The sequence below is a fragment of the Oryctolagus cuniculus genome, chromosome 1 (genome assembly GCF_051225735.1).
Source record: "Oryctolagus cuniculus isolate XC-2025 breed Fujian yellow rabbit chromosome 1, ASM5122573v1, whole genome shotgun sequence".
Taxonomy (NCBI): domain Eukaryota; kingdom Metazoa; phylum Chordata; class Mammalia; order Lagomorpha; family Leporidae; genus Oryctolagus; species Oryctolagus cuniculus.
Genome location: NC_142867.1, coordinates 70,759,268 through 70,785,604, shown reverse-complemented (window position 1 = coordinate 70,785,604; position 26,337 = coordinate 70,759,268). Strand labels below are relative to the sequence as shown.

Here is a 26,337-nt window from a genome sequence, read left to right as displayed (position 1 = left end):
AGAGATCTTTAACGTCCTTGGTTAAGTTTATTCCAAGGTATTTGATTGTTTTTGTAGCTATTGTGAATGGGATTGATCTTAGCAGTTCTTTCTCAGCCATGGCATTGCTTGTAGCACATTTATTTAAAACAGTCTCTTTTCTGGCTACTAACAAAATAACAGAAAATAACAATTGAAGGGGAAGATGTGGAAAAACTAGAAGTGTGCCCTACTGGTGGGACGGTCAGATGGTACCACCACTGCTCAGAGGAATATTCATATAGCCCTGTTCACAGCAGCGTTATTTACAATAAACGGTGTAGGCAATGACAACAGACGAATAGACAGGCAAAATGGAATAAATGCATACACTCAATGGAATAGTACTCGGCCTTAAAAAATAAGGAAATTCTGACTCATGCTACACACGCTACACACCCTGTTGGATTTGCTTGCTTACTTTCTAGAAAAACAAAATGACTGTATTAGAAGGGGGCTACTTCCTGCTCTCCTTTCTGTATCATGGTCTGTTTCTCTGTCTCTACACCACGGCCATACTATCTAAACTAACCATACCTTGATGGTAAGTCTTGAAATTAGAACATGTTAGCTCTTTCTTTGGATATTTTACAGTTCTGTATGCATTTTAGAAACAGCTTGTGAATTTCTACCAGAGACAGAGAGAGAGGGATAGAAAGAGAGAGAGGGATAGAGAGAGAGAGAGAGAGAGAGAAGGAGGGAGGGAAAGGGAGAAGGAGGGAGGGAGGGAGAGAGGGAGACCAGGAGACCGGGAGACCTGTCATGGAATTTTGATTAGGATTGTGTTGCATTTATACACCTATTTAAGATGAGTTAATATTTTAAGAAACTGAATGTGGTGTATCCCTACATTTATTTATATATATTTTTATTTTTTTTTAGCAGAATATGGTGGTTCTTAATGTAGAGGTTTACTACATCTTTTGTCAAATTTTCCACATGAATGATTATATTAACTGCAAATGGGAACTTTTTTCCCCCTTTGCTTGCTTTTGCCCATCTATGGTAAGTGTTCAGTATTTTTCCACTTGGTATGAGATTTGTTGTAGGGTCCCAGAGGGGTCCTTTGTAATGTTGTAGAAATATTCATCTGTTCTCAGTTTTCTAAAAATTTTAAAAATTATTAATGGGTTTTAAATTTTGAAATATCTTTTTCTGTATCTACTAAAGTGATTTATATCATATTTCTCCTGCATCATGTTAATAGCACAAATAACATTAATTGTTTTTGGAATGTCAAAACAACCTTGCAAGGTAGGAGTAAAACCTGCTTGGTAATGATATATTGATTTTTTTTTTTTGTATTGCTGATTCAACCTGTTCATCTTTTGTTAAATTTGTTTCATGTATATTCAGAGAGGATTGTCAACTATTTTTGTTATCACTCAGGTTTTAGAATTATGGTTATGCTGGCTTCATAAAATAAATGGAGAAGCTTTTCCTTCTCCATTTTCTGAAATTCTGTAAGTTTGGTTGAATCTCTTCCTTTAAAGTCTGAAAGGATTTTATTTCTGCCTTTGATGTTAGATAAAATTCACCAGTAAAACTTTCAGGCCTGGAGTTTTGTTTGTGGGAGAATTTGATAATTTAATTTATTAGATATTAGGACTACTTGCACTTTCTATTTTTTCTTATGTTGTTTCATTAAACTGTATTTCTCACAGAATTTTGTGGCACTCTTCAGTTTCTGGATATGTGGCATGAGGGTATCCATAATAGTCTTCCAGCATCCTCTAAATGTCTGCATAATAGGTCACAATAACCCCCTTCTGTGCCTGGTATTGGCAATTTGTATTTGGTCACTCATTTTCTTGCTAATTTAGCTGGCATTTTCCTAAGTTTCTTAATCTTTGCAAAGAACAAGCTTTGGGCTTTGTTAACTGTCTTTATTCTTTGTCAGTTTTTAACACACTATTTTACTTCTATTTTTCTATTAACTTTATATTTACTTTTCTTTTTATTTTTATACTTACTGTTCTTTTTGTGGCTTCTCCCAGTAAAACCAGAGTTCATTGAGTTTCTGTTTTTTAATTTTTGGCCTATTTTTTAAAAAGATTTACCTATTTGAAAGGCAGAGTTACAGAAAGGCAATGGCAGGGAGAGAGAGAGGTCTTCCATCCACTGGTTCACTCCCCAAATGGCTGCAGCAGCCAGAGCTGAGCAAATCCAAATCCAGAAGCCAGGAGCCAGGAGATTCTTCCTGGTCTCCAATGTGGATGCAGGGGCCCAAGGACTCTGCTGCTTTCCCAAGGCATAGCAGAGAGCTGGATCGGTAGTAGAGTAGCAGGAACTCGAATGGGTGCTCATATGGGATGCCAGTGTGCAGGCAGCAGCTTTCCCATAGCACCAGCCCTTTAACTGTTGTGCTATTTAATATGAGAATACTTCAAAAAGTTCATGGGATATGGAATTAAGAGATTAGTTTATTTTGGTTCAGAAAATTTGAGATCTATGCATTATATTTTCAAATGATGCATTTTCCTTGAACATTTTGAAGATCTCTCACATAAGCATTTAAAGCAATAATTCCTTCTAAAAACAACTTGAATTCCATCCTACACATTTTGGTATACTTTATTACACTTCAGATCAATATATTTTTTTAATTTCTCTCATGATTTCTATATTAACCCATTTATTTCCTAGAAGTATTGATTATCAAATATCTGAGACATTCTCATGTGATATTTTATTGTTACTGACTTCAAATTAACCCAGCTGAGGGCACAGAGCCTAGTCTGTTATTACGATCCTTTTCAACTTAATCTTTTAAAATTTGTGTTACACAACATGGTCTATTGGAGCTGGCATTGTGGCATAGCAGGTAAAGCCGCAGCCTGTGACACCGGCATCCCAAATGGGCTCCAGTTTGAGTCCCTGCTGCTCCACTTCTTATCCACTTCCCTACTGATGGTCTGGGAAAGCAGCTGAAGATAGCCCAAGTCCTTGGGCCCCTACTACCCACGTGGGAGACCTGGAAGAAGCTCTAGGCTCCTGACTTCAGCCTGGCCCAGCCCTGCCCATGTGGCCATCTGGGGAGTGAACCAGTGGATGGAAGTTCTCTCCTTCTAACTCTGACTTTCAAAATAAATAAATAAATCTTAAAAAGCAACAACAATTTTTTTATGATTTATTTTATTTATTTGAAATACAGAGTTAGAGAGAGAGAGGGAGTGAGAGGCAGGTCTTCCATCCATTGGTTCACTCCCCATTTGATGCAACAGCCAGAGCTGAGCCGATCTGAAACCAGGAGCCAGGAACCTCCTCTAGGTCTCCCACGAGGGTGCAGGGTCCCAAGGACTTGGGCCATCTTCTACTGCTTTCCCAGACCATTAGCAGAACGCTAGATGGGAAGTGGAGCAGCCAGGACTCAAACCGGTGCCCATATGGGATGCCAGCACTGCAGGCTGGGGCTTTAACCCGCTGTGCCTCAGCACTGGCCCCAAAAGTATCTGTCTTGATGAAAAGGTGTAGTTGGAAAGAGTGAGTGATTTGCAGTGACTGTAGTGTTCTATAAACATCAGTTACACCCAGGAGGGTGACAGTACTGTTCAGAACATTGATTCCACTGTTTTCTTCTGAGTCTCTGAGAGAACGGTGTTCAAGCTTTGCTACCATGGCTGGGATTATCAATCCCCCCCGCCTCAGTTTTCTTAGTCTTGCTGCGTGTCCTTTTATCATTCTGGAAGGACTTCCCTCGTCCCTGATGGAGTCCTTTGTTTGAAGGGTCCAGACGCCACGCAGAGTTACATACAAGGAGCTGTTCGTTAGTGACGGGACTGAGTACCAAGGGGCAAAGGAGGAAGTCGGAGCTCACGAGAGCAGCGGATCTGGGGAGCATCCAGCACCTCTGGCACCTGAAGAGGAAAGCCGCTGTGCGGAGGGCCTCTCGTGAGACTCAGACCTCGAGGAGACTGCGTGGCTCTGCCGCGTTGGCTGGCACAGAAGTTCACGGAGCCGCCACACAGGAAGCACCGCGCAAGGGCACTGAGGAAAGTCGCCAGGAAACTTCCTGGGAGGCGTTCTGCCACGCTCAGGGCCCCAGCTGAAGTGTTTGCTGGAGAGCCCCTGAAACCCAAAGGGAAGCTGTCTACCTAGCACCTGTCGGAGTCATGGGAACAGTACGTGGGATGCTGGTGCAAACTGGCCAGAAGCTGCGCACCCGTGCTACCGTGAGTCAGTGGGACAAAGCACCGCTGGATGTCCCGGGCACATAGCCAGCCACCAAGGGCCACACACAAAAGGCAAGGCATAGTCCCAGCCTCCCAGAAAGGCGCTTCCCTCCTGCGGTGTCCCTGCAGCGCCCTCTGCTGGCACAAGGACTAAGGTGCCAAAGGTACCACAAAGTTGGCCAAAGAAGGAGAAATGAATGATTTGATACTAAAACGGCTAATCCAGCTTTTTATGTTTACCTTGTTTATCTTTTTCTGTCCACTTATATGTATCCATTTATTTTAGCATAAGTCTTTCAGTTGCTTTGGTTCTTGGCTTTTTTGTTTATATATTTTGTCACTTTGGGTTTTTAAAAAATATTTATTTTACCTATTTGAAAGGCAGAATTAGAAGGGTGCAGAGAGAGAGAGATCTTCCATCTGTTGGTTCACTCCCCAGATGGCCAAAACACAGCTGGGGCTGGACCAAGATGAAGCCAGGAGCCTGGGACCCCATCTGGGTCTCCCACCTGGTCATAGAGGCCTAGGTACCCAGGCTATCATCTTCTGCCTTCCCAGGCACAGTAGCAGGGAACTGTGTTGAAAGTAGAGTAGCCAAGACTCAAACTGGTGCTCTGGCCCATGATGGCAGCATCATGGGCAGCGACTTGAAGCCATGGTACCATATGCTAACCCCCAGTTTCTGATTTTAATTGAAATGTTTAGTCCATTCATATTTATTGCAATTATTCATGTGGCTGGTTTCAGGTCTATCAGTTTACTCTTTGTCTAACATTTACTCTTCTGTGTTTGCCTCTTTCTTTCTTTATAGATTTATTTATACCTGCGGATTTGGGATTTTTTTAAAAAACATCTTTTAGTATTTCTGTTGTATTTTGTCTTCTGCCTTTTCAGTTATTTCTCTTTTCATTGTTTCCTTTCTCTTCCTGTGAATGTTCTAGGATTATAATTTACTTCCTTAATGTTCTCTTCTACTTGGAGTGAATATTGTAACACTTGTCATAAAATTTGGAAAACCTGTGACCCTGTGTGTTTATATGAAAATAAAAACCTGATACTTACATATGTCCCTAAGTATAACACTGTATATTCTCCTTCTGGAATGTTATTTTTCTTTCCTTTAGCATTTTACATGTGTGCACCACTCCCCAGTCTCCACAGAAGAGAAGTCACTGAGATTTTACACTTGTGGAATCCTTTATAGAGCTCTTTATAGAATGTGTCATTTTTCTCCTAGCATTTTTAAAGGTTTTGGTTTATAGCAATTTGACCATTTCCTGAGATGTGATTTTCTTGTTATCCATCTTACTTGGAGATCTCTGAATTCTTCAACCTATACATTTACATTTTCTTCAAAGCTTGGGAAATGTCACCCCCTATATCTTTTTTTTTTTTGGACAGGCAGAGTTAGACAGTGAGAGAGAGAGACAGAGAGAAAGGTCTTCCTTTTTCTGTTGGCTCACCTGCCAGGTGGCTCTACGGCCAGTGTATTGTGGCTGGTGCGCTGTGCCAATCTGAAGCCAGGAGCTGGGTGCTTCCTCTTGGTCTCCCATGTGGGTGCAGGGCCCAAGGACCTGGGCCGTCCTCCACTGCACTCTCGGGCAACAGCAGAGAGCTGGACTGGAAGAGGAGCTACCGGGACAGAATCCGGCGCCCCGACCGGGACTAGAACCCAGGGTGCCAGTGCCACAGGTGAGGGATTAGCCTAGTAAGTCGCAGCACTGGCCCACCCCCCTATATCTTTAAATGTTTCTTCTGGCCAGTCATCTCCTTCCCCTTCTTCTGGACTTGCAGGAAAAGACCTGTTGGCATTGTCCCATGGTCCCTTCAGACTCCCTGCATATTTTCAGTCTGTTTTCCTCTCTGCCCTTCGGTTCCTCTGTCATCTCACTCTCCTGCTGAGCCAGTCCCGTAGGTTTTTATTTCACACACTCTATTGTTCAGTTTGAGACTTTCCTTTTGGTTCTTTTCGGTAGTTTTCCCGTCTTTGGTGGGATTTCGTCTGTTTGTTTCCTCCAGGCCTGTTTTCCTTTACTCCACTTGAGCATAGTTATCAGAGCTGCTTTGAAATCCATGCCTGCTAATGCCGATGCTTCGGTCCTCTCAGGGTCACTCTCCCTTCATTGTCTCTTCTCTTGCACCTGTTGACAATTTCCCGGTTCTTGGTGTATAAAGTGATTTTGGATTTTCTCCTGGACAGTAAGAACATTATCTTGTAGAGAGTGTAGGTTCTGTGGTAGTCCTGATGTGTCTCTTTTTAGTGGCCCATTAGTTAACTTACTGTGTCAGTGAGAGTTCTCCAGAGAAACCAAAGAACCAACCATGTATGTAAGAAGGGGGAGAGATGAGTATAGGAGATGCATGTGTGTGTGTTTAGTGCACACGTGCACACACACACACACACACACGTATCCTATCATGCCAACAGGTGCTAATTTTGAGGAACTGGCTCACATGATAGTGGCACCATGAATTCTGAAATCTCAAGGCCTGGCTGGAGGCAGAAACCCTGGCAGGTCTGATGTTGGAGTCCTGAGGCTGAATGTCCCTCCTCCTCCTCCAGGAAGTTCTTCTTTCTCACCAGGTCTTCAGGTGATTGCATAGGGCCCACCCACATCACCAAGGGCAATGCCATTTACCTCACGCCCATCTATTGATTGTAGTCACTAACCATGTCTACACAGTAGTTTCACAACCGCCCCTGCATCCCTGCATCGGGGTTTTGTTAAATGACGGCAAACTGCAGGTTAGCCGTGGTGACATGTTTGTGTAACCATCACACTCGGTTAAATGCATGCCCTGAGCTTCCCCACTAGGCAGTAGGTGTGTGTTCTTCAGGCCTCAGTCCAAGCTATTCTGAGTCTGCTCCCCACACACAGGAGCAAGCCAGAGACATGCACAGAGTTTATAAACAGAATTGAGCTCTGTCCCTTCCCCCAGATTCCTTCCTCACTCTTCAGTGGCTGTGGTTACCCTGAACTCTATTCTTTGGTTCTTTAGGGTAGAGTAGACCATGAGTTGTGTATCCTGTTTATCTACTCTGTGTAACACCATTAAAAGCTGTATTTAGAAAAAAACACCCCATGCTACTCTATTCTTCCAAACTTTACATTTCCCTTCCAAATATGTATGATTCCATATCACCACTCTCCAGTGCCTTCAGATAATTGTTGCATTTTTGTTTTTGTGTACTTAGTCTGTAGTTTATAGCTGTTGTCTCTGGAAGGGCAGGATCTGACTGGGGATTCCTTGACTATATTAGAAGCAGAAATCTCACATGTATCATGAGTAGCCAGTGAGACAGGGAAAGAAATCATCTAACACAGAGTAAGTGATCCATGAATGGCGGCTATTGTTAGGGTGACTAGCTGGCACAAGGTTGCTCTGGTTAGCCATTCATCCTATGGCCAAGCTATAGGTGGCTCTAGGGTACACGGAATAGCAAGTTCAAATTCCTCAGGGGATAACCCCTTAAGACTAAGGCATGGAATCAAGGTCATGTCCAAGTTTGCTTTCCTGAGCTTCAGATCCCCTTCAGGAACTAGTGCTACCTGGGAAACTGAAGCAACCACCCAACTATAAAGACAAGACTGATCTAGAAACTTCGCAGAAAGCAACAAGAGGAAGCTGGGCCCTGCCACGCGCTCCACGCTGGCCTGCAGTTCGCTGCTCTGTTGTAAATGTCACTTGGTCAGGAGTCGGGGCTGTTGAACTTGTGTTTATATTCCCAGAGCCAGCACTGTGCTTGGCACACAGCAGCCACCCCATTCCTATCAGTTTGATGAGCAGAAGAATGGTCAGACAGCAGTGTGTGGTCAGACGCCCGTGTGATGGGGAGTTTGCCAGTGCCTCTCTGGTGGAGGCTCACCCCCAGGAGCAAGCAGACTCTGGGTGGGAGCGCCAGCAGGGGCACCAACTGACAGGGCTGGAAGGGCAGACAAACACCAGTCACCGCAGAGCGTCCGTCCGCCGACCCCGCCAGAGGGAGCCGCTTCCATCTGCACTTTTCCCGGGGCTGGAAAGCATTAAGACAGAGGCAGCGGCCCGCCTGCTACCTCTGCTTGAGGCTTCCTCCACATCTTGAAGCAGTTTGTGATCATTAGGGGTTTGGCATCACAAAGATGTGGACGTGGCCAAACCCTCGCTTGCTTTCATGTTCCGTCCCTAACGCCCGAGAAAGCGATCCTGAGCCTGTTGCTTCTGCTTCTTCATTTTCACTTATGTCATCAAAACATCCACTTTAAACACATCACTGGCAATTGTCAGCTGTTGGTTCAGGCAGTGAGTCAGCTCAGTCTGGGTTGCATTCCGATCCCCGGTGCTGACTCCTCCATCACAGTCACATCCCCTCACTATCCAGCGTCAGAATCTTTGCGTGGAGCCCGAGGCATTAACCTATTTTCTTAGGGAAAAAAATCTGCTTATTAGAAGAGTTTGGGGAAATTAAAATAAATATAGGTAAATCTACGGAATACGCCACCATGCAGAGACAAGCCCTGTGAATATGAGTCCTTGCAATCATTCACGATTAAGAGCTCTCTGCCAAAAACTTTGAGTTCAACAAGCGTTTTGGATTGAATGCTATCCCTGGCAACTACAGCTTCCAGAAGGCATTAAGCTCAAAGGAAGGAGGAAGAGACGAGACAAAGTCAGAGGAAACAAGGGAAGGTATAAAGAAATAAGAAAAGAGGGCATGAGAGCTGATTGCATGTGCCTGTGTGTGCGTGTGTGTGTGTGTGTGTGTGATGGGACAATGTCTGTGTCCACGAGTAATGGAAATAGAAGGTTCTTTCCTGAAAGACCAGAAGGACCAACAGAAGTTTCTATGCTATTGGCCAAGATAGGACTACACATGCAGGATCGGGGCTGGCTTTGTTACAACAAGCCTAATGTTAATTGAGTGTGTGCTCCGTGGTGCGTCTCCACAATACAGCCCCTCTGGCTCCCCAGCACCGGGCAGAGGTCAGTACTCTGTCTTCTCTGTCTTCACATTCGCAGCAGATGCTGCCTCTGCATCGCGCCATGCTTTGCCATTAGCAGGAGGTTGAAATCTGTTTCCCGACTGAACACACACACATATACTAAAATTGGAATGATACAGAGAAGATTAGCGTGGCCCCTGTGAAAGGATGACACGCAAATTCGTGAAGCGTCGCATATTTAAAAAAAAAAAAAAAAACAAGATACTTAGCCTGTCTCGTACCGTAGTCCCACGCACGGTTCTTCCTCATTGGACACGGTCAGGTCCAAGAAAAGGAGCTCTTCATCTTCTGCTTCTAGTGCTTGGTGCTGTGCAGAAAATTCAGCTCTAAGGGAGAAATGGACGTAGGGGTCAGTTGTAGACTGGTAAAGCAAGTAAAGTGATTAGACAAAGGTCTTTGTGATAGGGACCAGAAAGAAGGAGTGGGAGGAGGAGGGACAGGAAGAGGAAGAAAATTGAAGTGAAGTGAAGCTGCTGCTTCTATTTGTATCCATTCCCCTTCAGCCCAGAGATGCAATTCCATGGCCTTGTATTTTTTTTAAGATTTATTTATTTATGTGAGAGGCAGAGTTACAGGCAGAAAGAGGGAGAGGGGAGAGGCAGAGAGAGAGAGAAAGAGAGAGAGAGAGAGAGAGAGAAGTCTTCCTTCTGCTGGTTCACTCCCCAGATGGCTGCGATGGCCGGAGCTGTGCCGATCCAAAGCCAGGAGTCAGGAGCTTCTTCCAGGTCTCCCACATGGGTGCAGGGGCCCAAGGACTTGGGCCATCTTCTACTCCTATCCCAGGCCAAAGCAGAGAGCTGGATCAGAAGTGGAGCAGAACCAGTGTCCAAATGGGATGCCAGTCTGCAGACAGAAGCTGACCCCACTGTACCACAGTGCCGGCCCCACTGTGTCCTAGTTTATAGCAGGGGACTCACATGGAGACTGACTTGAGGTTGAATTTTGCCTTTGTGGTTTCTTTGCTCTGTGATCTTGGTCTGTTTACTTAACCTCTCTGTGCCTTTTTTTTTTTTCCTCATTCAGAAGTGAGGAGCAATGGCCAACCTGTTGTAAGAATGAAATCAGACCATCATTGTGAAATTCCTCATATACTCAAAAAAGGCTCTCAATCAATGGGAGAAATTCAGTTAATGCTGCTGCGGTTTTGGTTTCCTTTCTGATTCTTATTTCTTTTGCCCTGAAACCCAATCGGCCTCATCTTTCTCCTTCTCTGCGTTATCAACCATCAGTCCTTGGACTCTGGCATAAGCCCCCACTATCCTCTTTTTCACCTCCGGGATATCTCTGAAAGGAGCTGAGAGGGAAACACCAGTTCTTAACAGTGGGGGAGCCAGAAGGTGGTTCTGGTGGAAGTGGCCAGGCCGGGAGGATTTGGTTTCCTGGCCGGGCAAAGGGCAAAGGCATAGAGAAGTCTGGCTACGCACGCGTCCACTCAAAGTCTGCAGGCACAGGCGGCGCTGCCCGGGAGGAGGGATGGCTATGGCGCTCCAGCCTGGGAGATCCGGGAAACTTGCCGTTACAAATACAGTGTGCTTTTACACATTACAAAGCTCATTTTAAAGAACAGCAGTGAGCTGGAGACAGTATCAGAGTTCAAAGACTAGAAAGATGGGTCTAAAGTAAGCTGATGGGGTTTGTGGGCGGCAGGGTGCATTCTAATGTTTTGGGCGGAAGCATCGTTAATCACGTGCTACAGCTGTACGTCTTCTAATGAGACTTTTCCTTGGAAGCAGAGACTGTTTTATATTCCAGACTCTCTGTGTGCTAATTGTGCATTCTTGCTCACTCGCTCGCTCTCTCTCTCTCTCTCTCTCTCTCACACACACACACACGCACACACCATCCATCCTAGACATCGAATGACTGCCTAATGCTTCACTCTGAGCCCCAACTGAACTTTCTTGCCTCCCTTCTAAATGAATGGAAGTGTTGAATAAAAATCCAAGTATTTTTGTTAGATGGCTTTGACCCTGAACAAATCAAGCAAACATCGCTCTAAATAATACTTGCACAAGCACAGTTCATTTGCAAGATGTGTTAAGGGTAATGCATAGCAATTCGGAGTTAAAACCACCTCTGGAGAGTGCCTCTTGAATATTTGCTTTAAATTAAATGCACCATATTTACTTATCTGAAGGTTGTTATCTATTTTTATAATAGAGAACATGGAACTATTTTTGCCATGCCTGGCAAAGCAATAGCAAATACTTGTATGTCCGTTGGGTTTGCAAATCTGATTAACATTTTTTTCCACAAATGAAGGTAGCAGAGGCAAGAAAAATAAGCCTGAGATTGAGAACACAAAAGTACACATAACCAAAAATCTTACAACCTGCTGAATGATACTCAGTAGCAACGATGATTCATTTTGTTATTATATTTTTAATCTCATCTCATGGCATAAAATTTAAAAGTGCAATAAGGGGAGAATGAAATAAAAAGTAGCTGTCTTCCTCTTCCCCCACTTCCCAAACCCCACTATCTAGAGAAAACCATTTTTAATTGTTTCATTTTTAGCTCTTTGGAAATTACCACCATAATGCTAAATAATTTCCATATGTCTTTGCTTCGTGATTCAGCCACTGTGGACTGTGTTGAATTCCTTTCCATAAAACAGAAATCTTGTAATACTTGTATTACTTCCCTCTTGTCCTCAACCCTCCTGGGCTTCTTATTGTTGCTACTATATCTCTTGCTCAGTGTTTCTAGTGGTCAACTCTGTTATTATACATACTAAATATAAGCTATGTCTCTTTGATTGATTGGTTGCCAGCCTGCGGGATAAGGAAACCACCTCCCTTCCATTGTTGTCCACTTTTTCTTCTGATTTTAACCAGCTAGGCTGTTGTTTTGACTTTGTCAGTGTTTTAGGGCTGCCAGGTAATATTCAGAATGCCCAGTGAAAATTTATGTTCTCAAAAGCAATGTTTGATATAACTGTGTCCCAAATATTACATGGATACTATCCCTAAGGATCCATTTGTCGCTCCCCCTCTTCGTGGAGGAACGACACAGGACCCTGCGCTGTTCTTTCGTCTGCTCGGCCCTCCCCGGGTTTGCTGCTGGTTCTTCCCGGGTTGGCTACTGTCCCTTCCACCTCCGTGGAAGGGCGGTTCCCCCTGGCCGCTTTCCCCACTTCTGCAGGGGAGCGGCACACCGCCGGCCGGCTCTCTCGGGGGCTGCACAGGTGTTCCCCTTAGATGTTCCCCTTAGATGTTCCTCGTGAATGCCGTCTCTCTCCTCCTTTATAGTCCTCCTCCGCCAATCCTAACTCGGCTGCCCACACGCCGAGTACGCTGCTCTCCTCCAATCAGGAGTAGGTCCTACAGTTTATTGGTTGAACTGGAGGCAGCTGCATAGAAGCTGTTTTCTCCTCTCCCAGCGCCATATTGTGGGAGAGCAGATGCATAGAATAAGTCTTAATTCCAGTAACTCAGTCTAGTCCTGGTTGCTCCCCACATCCATTTAAGATAGTAAGTGCATAAGTATCATAAGCATATAAGTATCTTACTTGTTGCCTATCTGAGATTCAAATTTAACTGAATACCTTATGTGTTTATTGGCCAAATCTGGAAACAGTGCACGTTTCTAACTTCCAAAAGTTCCTCTTTCACTAAACACGATGATTTCTGGTATTATCTCTGTACTGGTCTAAAAACCTGAAAACCTTTATATTTCATGATTTGCTTTCTAATACATAACAAACTCACCTTGGGGGCTTAGAATCCTGGAAGTATTAAGACAGAGTACATGTCTTGCATACAGTTTAGTTCATCTATTTCATTTTGCTGAAGAGAAGGCTCAGAAGATAACAAGCTTACAAAGGCCACAGCAAGTGTTGCAGGTGAATTTTATTCCCCTTTCCCTCTTCACCACCATTTTCTCCTCACCCAAAATCTTGGGATATTTCTGTCCACAGCAGAATTTAGAAGACACTAAGAGTCTAGACAGGAAGCTGGCATCAGCCACTTTGATCTATTTCCCATCCTACAGGAAGCGTGAATTCATTTGGGAGGCCCTTGGGCTGAGAGCTTCAGAGCTGGGGAGACGGGGGTTCGCCTCCCAAGCCCACACTTGCTGCTCTGCCACCTTGGGCACAGCTGAGGCCCCATGCAGCCTGCTCTGTGGCTGTCGTGCAGCTTAACTGAGAGGAAACACACAGTACAGCCTGTGCATCGTGCATCGTGAACGCATGGGAGGTGAGGCTGTCCTTGGGGGTAAGAATCCAGGTCCCAGCCCCATGCCCCACGCATGCATAGGAGTGAGCATGCCCAGTAGCACCATAGCAAGTTTCCAGACAATCTTCCCAGGGCCCCTTCGCTTGACCGTTGCCCTTACTGCACACTTCAGTGTCTCTGATTTCTTTGTGCATGGAGTACATGATGCATGGATGTGCATTTCAAATTCCACCAGGCACTTGAGTTTTTAACACACTCATTGATCCTGGGTCTTTTCCCTGTTGCCTATTTATTTATTTATTTATTTATTGAGAAATCTGTGCTATGCCTCCTTCCTAGAAGGATGGGCTTAATCAGCCTGCAGAGAGAAGTGCTGACCTCACACAATCTCTTTAGTGGCTGCAGCACCCGCCTGCCTCGCCCCTTTGCCTGTATCTGTGAGCTGTCAGTCCCCAAAGCCATAGTGCTCACAGAGAGACAAGTCAGCAGTGCAGACCCCCCCTCCACAGCACCGCTACCTGTAAATCAACCGGGAGCCCAGCAGGTGCTACAGGACAGCATCTGAATCCCATGGCCTCACATTCACAGGGCCCCAAAGTGCCTGAGAGCTTCACCTCCCAGCCCAGCCTCCCCCAGGCTGTGTTCTAACCACATCCTCATCCTCCCCCTGAGAACACACCACCTGCCCCTCCAGGCTGCTCAGAGCCCCCTCCCTACCTCCCCCTCCCTGGTGAGGCCCACCGGTGCTTAATGTCCTGGAAGTATATCTTACCTTCTGGGGCCCTTCTCCCACCCCCACCCCTGCAGAATTACTGACTCCCTTTTCCACAGTTCTCTGATAGTTGACTCAGATATTCAGAGGTCCTTTTTTTTTTTAAATATAAGGAAGCTTCATTTCTTAAAATATTTATTTATTTATTCAAGAGGTAGAGTTAGAGAGATCGATCTTCCATCTGCTGGTTCACTCCCCTAATTGTAGCAATGGCTACAGCTGGGCTGATCTGGAGCCAGGAGCTTCTTCTGGGTCTCCCACATGGGTGCAGGTTTGGACCATCTTCCATTGCTTTCCCAGGCACATTAGCAGGGAGCTGGATTGAAAGCTGAGCAGCTGGAACTCAAACTGGTGCCCATATGGAATGCTGGTGCCACAGGCAGAGGCTTAACCTACTACAGTGGCACAGTGCTGGCCCCACAGAGGACCCTTTGAGATAGTATTTATCAAGTGTTTATCAGGACCATGACAAGTCACTCAGGGCCAACAACTGGCACCTGGGCCACCTTCCAGGAACAAGTTTCATCAGCATATCTTGGTTGTGGAGAGTCGGCCCCTTTGCAAACAAATGGCTGTGTATGCCAACAAAATCCAGTCCTCAGCCTCTGCCAGTGCCCTTCCTATCACCACCCAGAGGGAGCCAGGCCCCTGGCTCTGCAGAGCCTTGCCCAGGGCTAGTTTCCATCCAGCCCCAGCTCTTGCTGCCAGGTCTAATGCAAACCTCTCCTGCTTCACTTACTACCTTAAAATTTTATCTTTTCCCCACCCTTGCATCGTCAAGTAAACTGGACCATCCTCAGGATCAGTGACTGCATACAAATGTTTTGTTGGGTTGATCCACTAAATGCTTAACAGGGGTGCCAGGTATATAGCACACATTCACATGTACAGTTGCATGCATGAATGTATGCATGAATGAATGAATGAATGAGTATGTGAAAGTTGTGGAAGGTCTGACCTAATTACCAGTGTATCACCCTGGCCCGCTGCGTGAGCCAAAGTCAGGAGGTGAGTGTTCCCCCAGTAAAAGAAGCAAGAACACGGTGTCGTGTCATCATAAGTAGAGCATGTCAGAACAATAAGTGATCTGTCTTTTGTGCTGAAGAAAAGTTTTTGATAAAGAATTTTCCAAGCTGTCATTCAGAAAGGTGACCCTCCAAACAGGTAATGAGAGAGCAGGGACACAGCTGACAAGGTATCAGCCCCGGGGTCCTGGGCGCCAGAGGACTGATGGCCTCTGCAAAGTCTCCACAACCAGTGCAGGGTGGTGCCTGTCAGGAGGCGTCACTCCGTGAACATTGTGACTGTGGATCAGGGCCCAGTGGAGCTAGAAACCTGGGGGAGTCGTGGGAGTGCAACAGGTGGGGTTGGCCTTGAGGGGTCCTTAGCTTAGAAATAGGGTGTTGAGGAAGGTTGCCAATCATCAGGAGGGAACAGAAATATTGAAAGAGCTCTGATTTTTGAGCACCCACTGTGTGCATTGTTTCTGGCCATCCTTATATATTTGCTTTCCTTACATCAATAATGTCATCCCTGAATGACTTCCTGAAGTAGCAGTTCTGAGCTTCTGTGTTGTCTAACCATGCCGTGCACGTGTGGACAGGGCAGGAGCATGGTATCCTAGAACGTGGCCTGCTGCTGACCGGCTGAGTGACCCAGACCCTATAAGCTTCTGTTGATCTACCTATAGAATAAAGATTACATTAATAGTTCCTACAAATTGGTTCTTTTGAAAATGCATGAGACAAAGCACAGTATGCAGAAGCTTTGTATCATTGAGAGGGTGTTGTCATTATTAGCCTGGAAGTTCAGGATCCGCATTTTGCAACCTGTGCAATGGTGGCAGATCAGACATGAGTAGGAAAATGCCTGATACACAATGGCTATTTAGCTAAGCACAATTGCTCAAATTGGTGCTATTGATATTTTGGGAGCACGGATTCCTTACTACACAGGGCTGTCCGGTGGACTGCAGGATATTGAACAGCACCCTGACACAGCATTTACTGCCTCCACTCCTCACATTGGTGGTAAGGGCTCAGACATTGGCAAACATCCTCTGGGGAACAAAACCGGCCTCAGCCTAGAACTACTGTTGCAAGTCTTCACTGTATCATTACACATAGATGCGTGTATGCTTTTAGACCTCACGGTGATCCTACGAGTTAGTACTAAGTATGCTATCCCCTTTTTATAGGTAAAATGAAATTTCACAGGACATAATAAATGCACCCAAGTTCATGCAGAATGTGGGTCTCTGAGACTCTAAGCTCCAGGGCTTTCATTCTGTCTCTGCTGCAGTAAGAGGAAAATTTAGCTTGGATGGCTTCTGGTTACCTGTGTTGGAAGAGTTGCCACCATGTGTTAAAACTGGTCAAGGGCAAATAAATGTCTCTATTACTTAAAAGTTGGACTTACTCCTGCTTGTGGGGAGCAACCCGGACTGGACTGAGTTACTGGAATTAAGACTTATTCTATGCATCTGCTCTCCCACAATATGGCGCTGGGAGAGGAGAAAACAGCTTCTACGCAGCTGCCTCTTGCCAACTTGAGTGATGACCTCCAGGAGCTGATCCTGCTCCTGATTGGAGGAGAGCAGCGTACTCGGCGTGTGGGCAGCCGAGTTAGGATTGGTGGAGGAGGACTATAAAGGAGGAGAGAGACGGCATGCACGAGGAACATCTAGGGGGAACATCTATCTGAAGGAACACCTGTGCAGCCCCCGAGAGAGCCGGCCGGCAGTGTGCCGCTCCCCTGCGGAAGTGGGGAAGGTGGCCAGGGGGAACCGCCCTTCCACGGAGGTGGAGGGACGGCAGCCAACCCGGGAAGAACCAGCAACAAACCCGGGGAGGGCCGAGCAGACGAAAGAACAACGCAGAATCCTGTGTCGTTCCTCCACGAAGACGGGGAGCGACATAATGGTGCCGTGACTCAGATATGAAGCCTAGGCAGGGTTTAGTGTCGTTCCTCCACGAAGACGGGGAGCGACACTGCTCTGATCCTTCTTTCTCCCGTTATCAATCTCTCAGTCTACATAGTGAGCATTGACCTTGAAAGATGTCATGATTTCTTAGACCCCAGAACTTAGGAAAAGACCTTCAGAATCAGCCATATGGATTCAAGGCCTCTGTTGGTAGAAGCCTGGGGTTTTTGCCTCCCAGAGCTGACTCTTCCATGTAACATTTAACTTTTTAGGAACCTGGGCTTTACCACATATGCACCGCCGTCAAGCAGTTTGTAAAATGAACATAGGAAACCTCAACGTGCTACCTTCCAGAAAAGAGCTGGGTCCCCTCCCTCATGGGTCATGAGAATAATGGCATGATAGTTGGAATAGCTAACGTGACCACTCCAAAAAAATAAAATCAGGTCTTGTTACCTTACAACTCATATAACTGGGTCAAGACAGGCAAATTCTAAGCCTATTCCAAAACGTCAACTCTGGCCTCATTTGGACACCATTGCCAACTGTGTATGTGGTCGCACAAGAGAAGAGTCAAGTGAAAGATCATGTACCCAGCCAAGGGACTTGTATCGGATATGATACCTGGAAGCTAAGGCAAATTAGGGGCTGGCTCCATGGCTTAGTGAGCTAAGCCTCTGCTTGTGGCACCGGCATCCTGTATGGGCACTGCTTCGGGTCCTGGCTGCTCTCCTTCTGATCCAGCTCCCTACTAATGCACCTAGGAAAGCAGTGGACAATAGCCCAAATGCTTGGGCCCCTGCATCCATGTGAGAGTCCCAGAAGAAGCTCCTGGCTCCTGGCTTCAAATCGACCCATCTGTGGCTGTTGCAGCCACTTGGGGAGTGAACCAGCTAATAGAAGACTTCTGTGTCTCCCCCCTCTCTGTCTGTAACTCTGCCTCTCAAATAAATGAATAAATCTTTAAAAAAAATAAGGTAATTTGGAGAATCACAAGGACTTCCAGCTGTTGAGAGAATGGCATTATTCTATCAGCTGTTTCATTGACATTGTCATGCTTCAACTTTCACACCCATTTTCTAGGAAGCAGGAGCCGAGTAGGGTGTGCCTGTTCTCTCAAGAGCCTCCCATCACACCTGGTGTAAAACCCCAAACCTCAAAGCCCACACTTCCTCGGCTTCCTCGGCCTCTCCACTGCCCCCCTGATGGCTTCTGTCCTTGCGTCTGACCTAATACACAATGTGCCAGCAGAGGACTAGGGGAAGGCCTGGGGTTGGCAGGAAGAGTGAATGCGTTATGAAAGGCATCTGTCGGGCAGCAGAGTCTGCCTGCCTGCGGGCCACATGCAGATTCTGCAGCTGGCGATAGCAAGGAAGCTCATGGGTGGGAGTGGACAAGCAAAGTCTGTGTCCTGTCCAGATGAAGGGGAGGCTGGAAAGCAAGCCAAAGGGATTGTGCTGTGGGCTCCACATGAGAGAAGCACACGCTTTATAAACCCAGACGTGGACAATACGACTCCATGCTCTGGGAGGTTCTGTTGTTCTGGAAGAAAGGAACATTCAAGTGCTGTGGGCTCCTGATGCCAGGGCCTCTTGCTCTCAATGCCTCTCTGTTAGCCAGCCATGGCCTACTTCTCTGTGTTGGTCCCAACTGCATTTCAATTGGCTGTGTCCCCCACTCCTCCCACGCCACCTCTTTTTGGAAGCTAGCAAAGAGGTTAAACAAATCCACCAAGGAAGTGAGTGGCTTTACTGGAAAGCAAAGTCCCTGAGGTCTCAGGATGCCATTGGGATGGGCCCTTCCTCCACGCTGCCCAGACTCCTTCTCACGGCCTGTGCTTGTGCTAAGACTTGAAGTTGCCGTTCAGCTGAGTAGACCCTGTCGGCAAACAGGGGGATGTGGGAACAAATATTGATTCAAGGGATTAGAGCCACAATAAAGAAAGGCATCCTCTTACTGCCAGCCAAACAGGGCATCGTCTAAATGGATCTGCCAGCCAAAGCAAGGTAAATCTTGTACCCAGTCAAGAAAGACAATGGCCTGAGCTTTGGTTGTGCCAGAGAGGAAGTGGCTCTCCGTCCCTGGGTCATCCTTTGCTCAGTACTTGAGTAAGTGGTGGCAGGAGGATGTTGAATGTGGAAAGAGCACTGACTGTCCTGCCAGCTGATGCTAATGAGCTCGTTGCCACCGATCACAGTGGCAGAGACACCCAGCCGAACATCGTCCCTTTCCATTCCACAAAATCGACTCAGTGCTGCCTGTGCCACACCATGTGCTGGCCACTTAACAATGGCACCTTCTTTCCAGCCCTAGGGGCTCCACACTTTGAACTATAAGTATGCAAGGGGAGGAGAAAAGAACGGGGAGGGGTACACCTTCATTCATTCAACAACTAGTGAATGAGTGCCTCCCTGCTCAAGCACTAACGTAGACCCTGTGGAAAGAGGGGTGAATACCAACATGACAGAATTTATTCTCTCTGCCACTGGTCCGAGGTTGATATTATTCCTATAAGATGCCTATGAATTGAGTATTATTAGTCCCATTTTACAAATGAGAGTAAGGCAAGCACCTCAGTAATTTGCCCACATTTGCCCTCACTAATCAATGGTGGCATCTGAGTCTAGAGATTCAAGAGGGAGTGGGGTGGAGGGGGTGGGCTGTTGCATGGGGGCCATTTGAGCAGAGAACCTGAATGAGCAGCATCAGGAGCACGTGACCATGGGTCAGAAACAGCGCTGGGCACTTGGCATGTACCTTTCTCTCTCACAGCAGATCTGACAGGTAGTAATCTCCTACTTTCCCAACAGGAAATGGAAGCTCATGCGTAGAGAAAGCACACCAGGGTCCATGCCTTTTATGCAGCAGAGTTAGGACATGTGCCTAGATATTTCCAACACACTGTGTAGTGGGCTAAGCCTCTGCCTGCAATGCCGGCATCCCATATGGGCGCCAGATCAAGTCCCGGCTGCTCCACTTCTGATCCAGCTCCCTACTAATGGGCTGGGAAAGCAGTAGAAGATAGGCCAAGTGCTTGGACCCACATGAGAGACCCAGAAGAAGCTCCTGGCTCCTGGCTTATCAGCCTATCTCTGGCAATTGTGGACATTTGGGGAGTGAACCAGCAGATGGAAGACCTCTCTCTCTCTTTCTCATTCTCTCTGTCTGTAACTCTGCCTCTCAAATAAATAAATAAATCTTTTAAAACATTTTTAAAAAGAACTTCATTTTTTTAAAAACAATTGAAAATTATCTCATGCCTTCCTGCTTTTTGATAACATACTGTATCTTAAAATTTGTATTATATTAGCAACATATCAAGGACTATAGGTGAGGTAGAGATAAGTGATAATGCATGATAATGAATGAACAAGCAGGGAGCTGCCATTCAGCTTACAGATTCAAACATTGCCAGTGCGGCTGTACTGTGTGATCCTTCCAGAGCCCTGGTGGGAACTCTGCTGAATTTTTGTTCATCATTCCTTTGCTTTAAAAAACTGTGCTTAGAAAACAACTCTTTATATAATCCTAAACATTATTTTATTATGATCTTGCTTCTTTAAAATCTTAAGATAGTCATCAGTTAATTACTGTAAGGCAATTTTTCATGAGATTATTTTGTCCAATTATACATTGATAAGATTCATACAGATTATATATAGCTGAGTTTTAAATGTTTCATTGCTCCATAATATTATGTGAAGAAGGGGATAAATTCGACAACTAGAAAATATATTATTGACTTTTCTGGGTATTTCTTACATCATTGTTCATTATGGTGGGTAGCAAAGCCTTTAGTATTTCCCAGGCATGTTAGCAGGGAGCTGAATGGGAAGTGGAGCATCCAAGACTTGAACCAGCACCTAAGAGGGATATCAGCATTGCAGGCAGTGGCTTAACCCACAGCACCATAACACCAATCCCTAAGCCCTTAGTATTTGCAGGAGACATAAACTGCCTGGTGCATGGACTTCAAAGTCCAAATCAATGCCCCAGGCTCAGATTTCCAATTTTCCCAAGACCAAGAGCCTCTTTTCAATGTTATTTTATGGACACCATTGTACCAGATAATCTTACTGTCTCTTTGGGGGGAAAAGGCAAGATGGATACAATAAATCCAGTACTGCCTTAAGAATCCCATATTGTACCTCACTCGATGAGAAAACATTATTCAGCTATAAATCAGAAATTCTCATATTTTAGGTGGCCACCAATGCCTAGTGACTTTGTGGCTGGGCAAACCCCTTGCGATGTCACCCTGAGTTGGAATTTGCTCTTCAAGTCCAAGCCACTTACTCTGAGGGTCAGATAAAGGGAGTGGTTTGCAGAAGTAACTGAGCTCATCAGCTGTGGGCTGGTATTGACATTCAGGTTTTTCATTTCTTGTTCTTTTTTTTAATTTTTTTAATTCGAAAGGCAGAGAGAGAAAAACTACCTCTCATCTGCTGACTCACTCCCCAGATGTCCTCAACAGCCAGGACTGGGCCAGGCTGAAGGCAGGAACCTGGAACTCAATCTGGGCTTCCCACATAGGTGTCAGGGACCCAGGTGCTTCAACTGTCATGAACTGCCTCCCAGCAGGAAGCTGAAGAAGAGAATAGAGCCAGGACCTTAACCCAGGCACCGTGATACTGGATGCAGGCATATGTCTTAACTGCTATGCCAAATTCCCACCCTGGATTTTTTAAATTTCCAGTGCAGTTCGTCCCCAGAATATCCCCACACCTATGGAACATCTCTGGGGCTTCCCTGTCTGCTTGTGCAGGCACACCGACTGGGACTGGCTGCCAGGAGTGACTTGTCAGAAGAGAGCCTTTGTGGGGAAGCAAGGACTGTCTCCAGCTGACCATGGGACCAACAGCCAACAAGTCAAGCATATAACAAGATGGCCGACCTTCCTGACTGGTGGAGGAGATAGCATTCTAGAAAAGGCAGCTTGTGAGAGTTACAGCAGTAGAAAGCGATGTGGGACCATTGAGATCCCAGAGTCCCTGAGGGCCATGGAGAAGGAACAAAGAGCTCTGCCCTGGAGCAAGAAAGGCAGCTGAGGAAGGGGTAGGTGAGGATGGCCAAGACCACCCGGCTCGCTGCCTCCAGGGAAGCCATCCCCTCCCCTCTTCCTGCTGAACTTGGGTTCAGGCTCCCACCAGTTTGTCTGCAGATCCCGTATTTGGCCAGGGCCAGAGAGAGGGAAACAATCAGGCCTTTGATTCTAGATGGTACCATTAATCAGCGAGGATGCCTACATACAATCAAATTCCCGGGACAAGGTCATTGCCCTGGGAAGGAAAGTTTTCCTTTGCTCCTGCCCGTGCTTGAATTACTTCTGGACTCAACCCTTTCTCCCAGGTAAAATCCCCACCACAGCCCAGCCAGAGATGAATCAGAGTCCCAGGCAGAAAGAGCAGCCACACCCAAATGGAGTTGAAGAGTTTACAAAGGGAGTGATTGGGAAGGGATGGGCAGAGTGAGGGGCACAGCAGGGAGTGGGAAAGCATCGTGGAGTCAGCCTGAAGGAACGGTTTGTGAAGCAATACACGTGGGAGTCCCCTGAGTCTAGTAGGATCCACAATGCCAAAACCACTTTCCTGAAAGTGTTAAGCTGTGAATTGCCTTCTTCATTCCCATCCTTTCACAGGTGGAGGTGTCCAGAGGTTCCTGGCTCTGACTGTATGTTTGTTGATTCCCATGTTTGAGAAGGTCTCCATTTTAACTTCTAACATGTTAGGTATGGAGAGAATTCAACAAAATCTCTTTAAGGTCCCCAACAGTTTGTTTTTTGTTTTTTTTTAAAGATTTGTTAATGTTATTTGAAAGGTAGAGTTTCAGAGAGGCAGAGGCAGAGAGAGAGAGAGAGAGAGAGGTCTTCCATCCGCTGGTTCAATCCCCAGATGGCTGCAATGGTGGGAGCTGTGCTGATCCAAAGCCAAGAGCCAGGAGCTTCTTCTGGGTCTCCCGCATGGGTGCAGGGGCCCAAGCACTTGGACCGTCTTCTACTGTTTTCCCAGGCCATAGAAGAGAGCTGATTCGGAAGTGAAGCAGCCAGGTCCCAAACTGGTGCCCATCTGGGATGCCAGCATTGTAGGCAGTGGCCTTAACTGCTACGCCACAGTGCCAGTTCCCCAACAGTTTTTAAAAGTGTAAAGGGATCCTGAGATGGAAACATCTGGGAACAGCTAAGTCACTGAAATTTGAAGTTGGTCGCTATAACGGATGCCAAATGGTAGAAATTGGGCAGCCACTGCTGGGCAGGGAGGGAGCCTGGGCAACAAGTAGCCCATGTGGTCCTCCCTGCTCCTCTCCACTGCCAGGGCCTCCTGCTGGCCACACAGGACTCTCAGCCAGAGGGCAAGAGTTGCTGTTCTCTGGGACACTGATCAGGGAGGGAAAAGAGTGGAGGAGGGATCTGGAGAAGCCAATGGAAAACAGCTACAGTTTTGGAAGTTGGAAGGAGATTTTTAAAAACAAAGAGGAGGAGGGGAGCAGAGGGCAACTGGGACCCAGAAGGTAAATTTCCAAACTCCTGTGCGTTTTGTTTGCCCCATTGACTGATCTGGTCAATAAGGGAAGATGGAGTTCAAATTCGGACGCCATCGTTTCCTAAGTGTGGTTTCTCGAGCAGGTTGATGGATTGCTCTGAGTCTTGGTTTCCTCAAGTCATACAAAGAGTAAAATTGCATTCCTCAGAGTGCAGATGGACTGCATTAATATAACTATGTAGGACACAGTGTAGACTCCTGGTATCTCTTTTCCCTCCTTCTTGCACAGGCTGCCGGGAGGAGGTCACAATAACTCCTGAGGTGCCTTGGATCTCATCCAGGGCCCAATTTTCAACCACAAAGACTGGGGCTCTGATCACTTTCATCCCTTGCAGAGAGTTTACCGCCAGGTTAACTATCCAGAATTATTAGACATTCAAACTGAAGGAAACGAACACAAATAATAAAATGATATAACAAAATAAATGCTAATTGTGTCCATATGGTGATTAGTCTTTTGAAACAACTGACTTTTAAGGAGTCCCACGATTTCACTGAGACAACAACACAAGTCTACAGGGATTGTTGCTTTGCATGCCTTCCCCTGCATTTCTATCACCTTTCTCCACAGCTCCTCATCTTTTGCAGGAGGTAGGAGAATGAGACCTTAGTTGGAGCCAGAGCATACTGACGTTGGTTTTGCCCCTCTCCCAGGAATGTTTCTGATGGCAGAGACCTTCTGCAAAGCTCAGTCTTTGATTCTGCCATGGGAGATTCAGCATTAACACATGTTTGAAACCTGCCGGGAATATAAGCCCTGCTTCATAGAAATCAAGGTGTGATTAAGGAGATAAGCTGGAAACTGTCAGTCACATTTTGCAAAGTTATTATCCAGTTGCAAACCTCTGAGTATTAGGGGCTCCACTTTTTTTTTTTTTTTTCAAGGAACATTCAATGCCTGTGGTCCCAAGTGAAAGAGTTTTATCTTTTCATATTAATTACTGGTGTGTGTGTGTGTGTGTGTGTGCAGTTCCAACCTCTCTTTCTATGTCTTCTCCACTCCGCTCTCACACCAGTCTTTCTGTCTCTCCTCTCTCCCACACTCCTTACACACACATACATACACACGTTGTGCGCAGATATACTACAAATCGAAAATTGAAACACTTTAGTAAAGAACCAAAGCCCCCTGTAAATCAAGCTCTAGGCGAAACTGCAAATTTGTGTTGATGACATGCAGTTATTCAATTAAAGATCACATGGAAACCGGGCAGCCAATTTACCATTCAAATTGATGGATGGGATAAGGGACTGTTGGACCGTTGTCGAAATGCAAATGATTTTTAACTCCCAACATCCAGGGAAAGTGAGATTGATTGTGAAGCTGGTTATTTCTCCCATCACTCAAATGGGTAAATGGGTAGCTGTGGAGGGGTGAGGGGTGAGGGGTGGAGGGTGTCTGGGTGGAGCAGGAATTGCTCTTTTCTTGTCATTGAACACGTCTCTCTTGTTCTGACTGTACATCAGCTTGTGTTCTCAGCTATAGTTGGTCATTTTGTTGGTGTTGATGGTGAAGATGCCCAGTCACACTCAGGAAGGAGGGTGGTTTTGGAGGGGAAAGGTGGCAGGAGGGGGAGCTTAACATTCCTTAATCCATAGTGAGCTTTCTAGAGCTATGGGTGCATCTCAACTCAGAGATCCCCTCTCCACCATCCCCTCCCACACAACCCCCCCCCCAAATCATCCTCAGTGCAACCCAAAAGCTAGTGGTCAGGATTCTCATTCCTCGACTTCTCTTCCATGAGCTTTTTGTCTGTCTCTATGAAACACATTCTCTCCAAGACTCTGCTCCAGTGTACTTTGCTCTATGGTGTAGTAAAATAGCAAGCATTTAGGAATTGAACAAATGTACATTTGAGGTTACCAAATTCTCTGCATTCCAGTCTTCATATCCATAAAATGGGGCTTTCAACAAATATATATATATATATATATATATGAGAGAGACACCAATAGAGATGTGAGAAATCCAGTAGAGATCAGAAATTACCAAAAGCCTGAAAAATAGTGGTGTGCCAATTTGGAGTGATGGGTTTTACGGGTCTGACATATTGTCTGATCACACAGATACTCAATGGCTACACCCTAACTAGCCTAAGCTGGTGTGAGGTGGTGAATTCACTGTCTTCTGGAAGTGTTTGAGCCTGAAGGGCATGCGGCTTGGCAGGCATCTGTGCAGGAGCTCTGGAGGGCTGGGCTAGATACCCCATCAGGCTCGAGGGGGGTATGGGAGCTGCCTCTGCACTGTGCCTGGCTGAACGGCTCAGGAGCGGAGATGGAGACAGGCCGACAAATGAGTTAGGAATTTTCATGTGGTGGGACTGAAATCTCAGGCTCAGGTGCTTAGAGTAGGAGGAGACAGGTAATCTTCAAAGGACCCTTTTGATTTTAGTAAGGCAGAGATGTGGCCAGGACAGAGCTTTGAGAAATTTATTCTTCAGCACAAGAAAAATTGCAGAGGTTGCGGGGGGGCGGGGGGGTAGAGGATAAAGAATGGAGATGATGCCATTAGTCCTGGGAAGAGTTAACAAAAGCCTGAACTTGGGCAATGGCAGTGAGGGTGGAAAGAAGGGTGTGGTGGAAGAACCCTATAGTATAGGAGAATGCTATACTGAACATAAGAACATGTGCAATTCAAAGGGTGGATGAGACAAAGGAATCCAAAGCAACCGTGAAGCTTCTTCTGGCTTGGGTTGGGCAGGTGAACCGTGATACCATCAGCTCTGGCAGAGAAGCTCAGAAGCAAAGCTGGG

General features: G+C 46.1%; 1 protein-coding gene and 1 non-coding gene across 2 annotated transcripts in view; both read left to right on the top strand.

Annotated features, from left to right (window-relative positions):
• The window catches only part of TENM4 (teneurin transmembrane protein 4), a 1,939,017-nt gene that overhangs the window by 912,179 nt on the left and 1,000,501 nt on the right, over positions 1-26,337 (top strand). The window lies entirely within an intron of this gene.
• LOC127484988 (U6 spliceosomal RNA) lies at positions 9,251-9,354 on the top strand. The gene has a single exon (XR_007912197.2). It is a non-coding gene; the product is annotated as a U6 spliceosomal RNA (small nuclear RNA).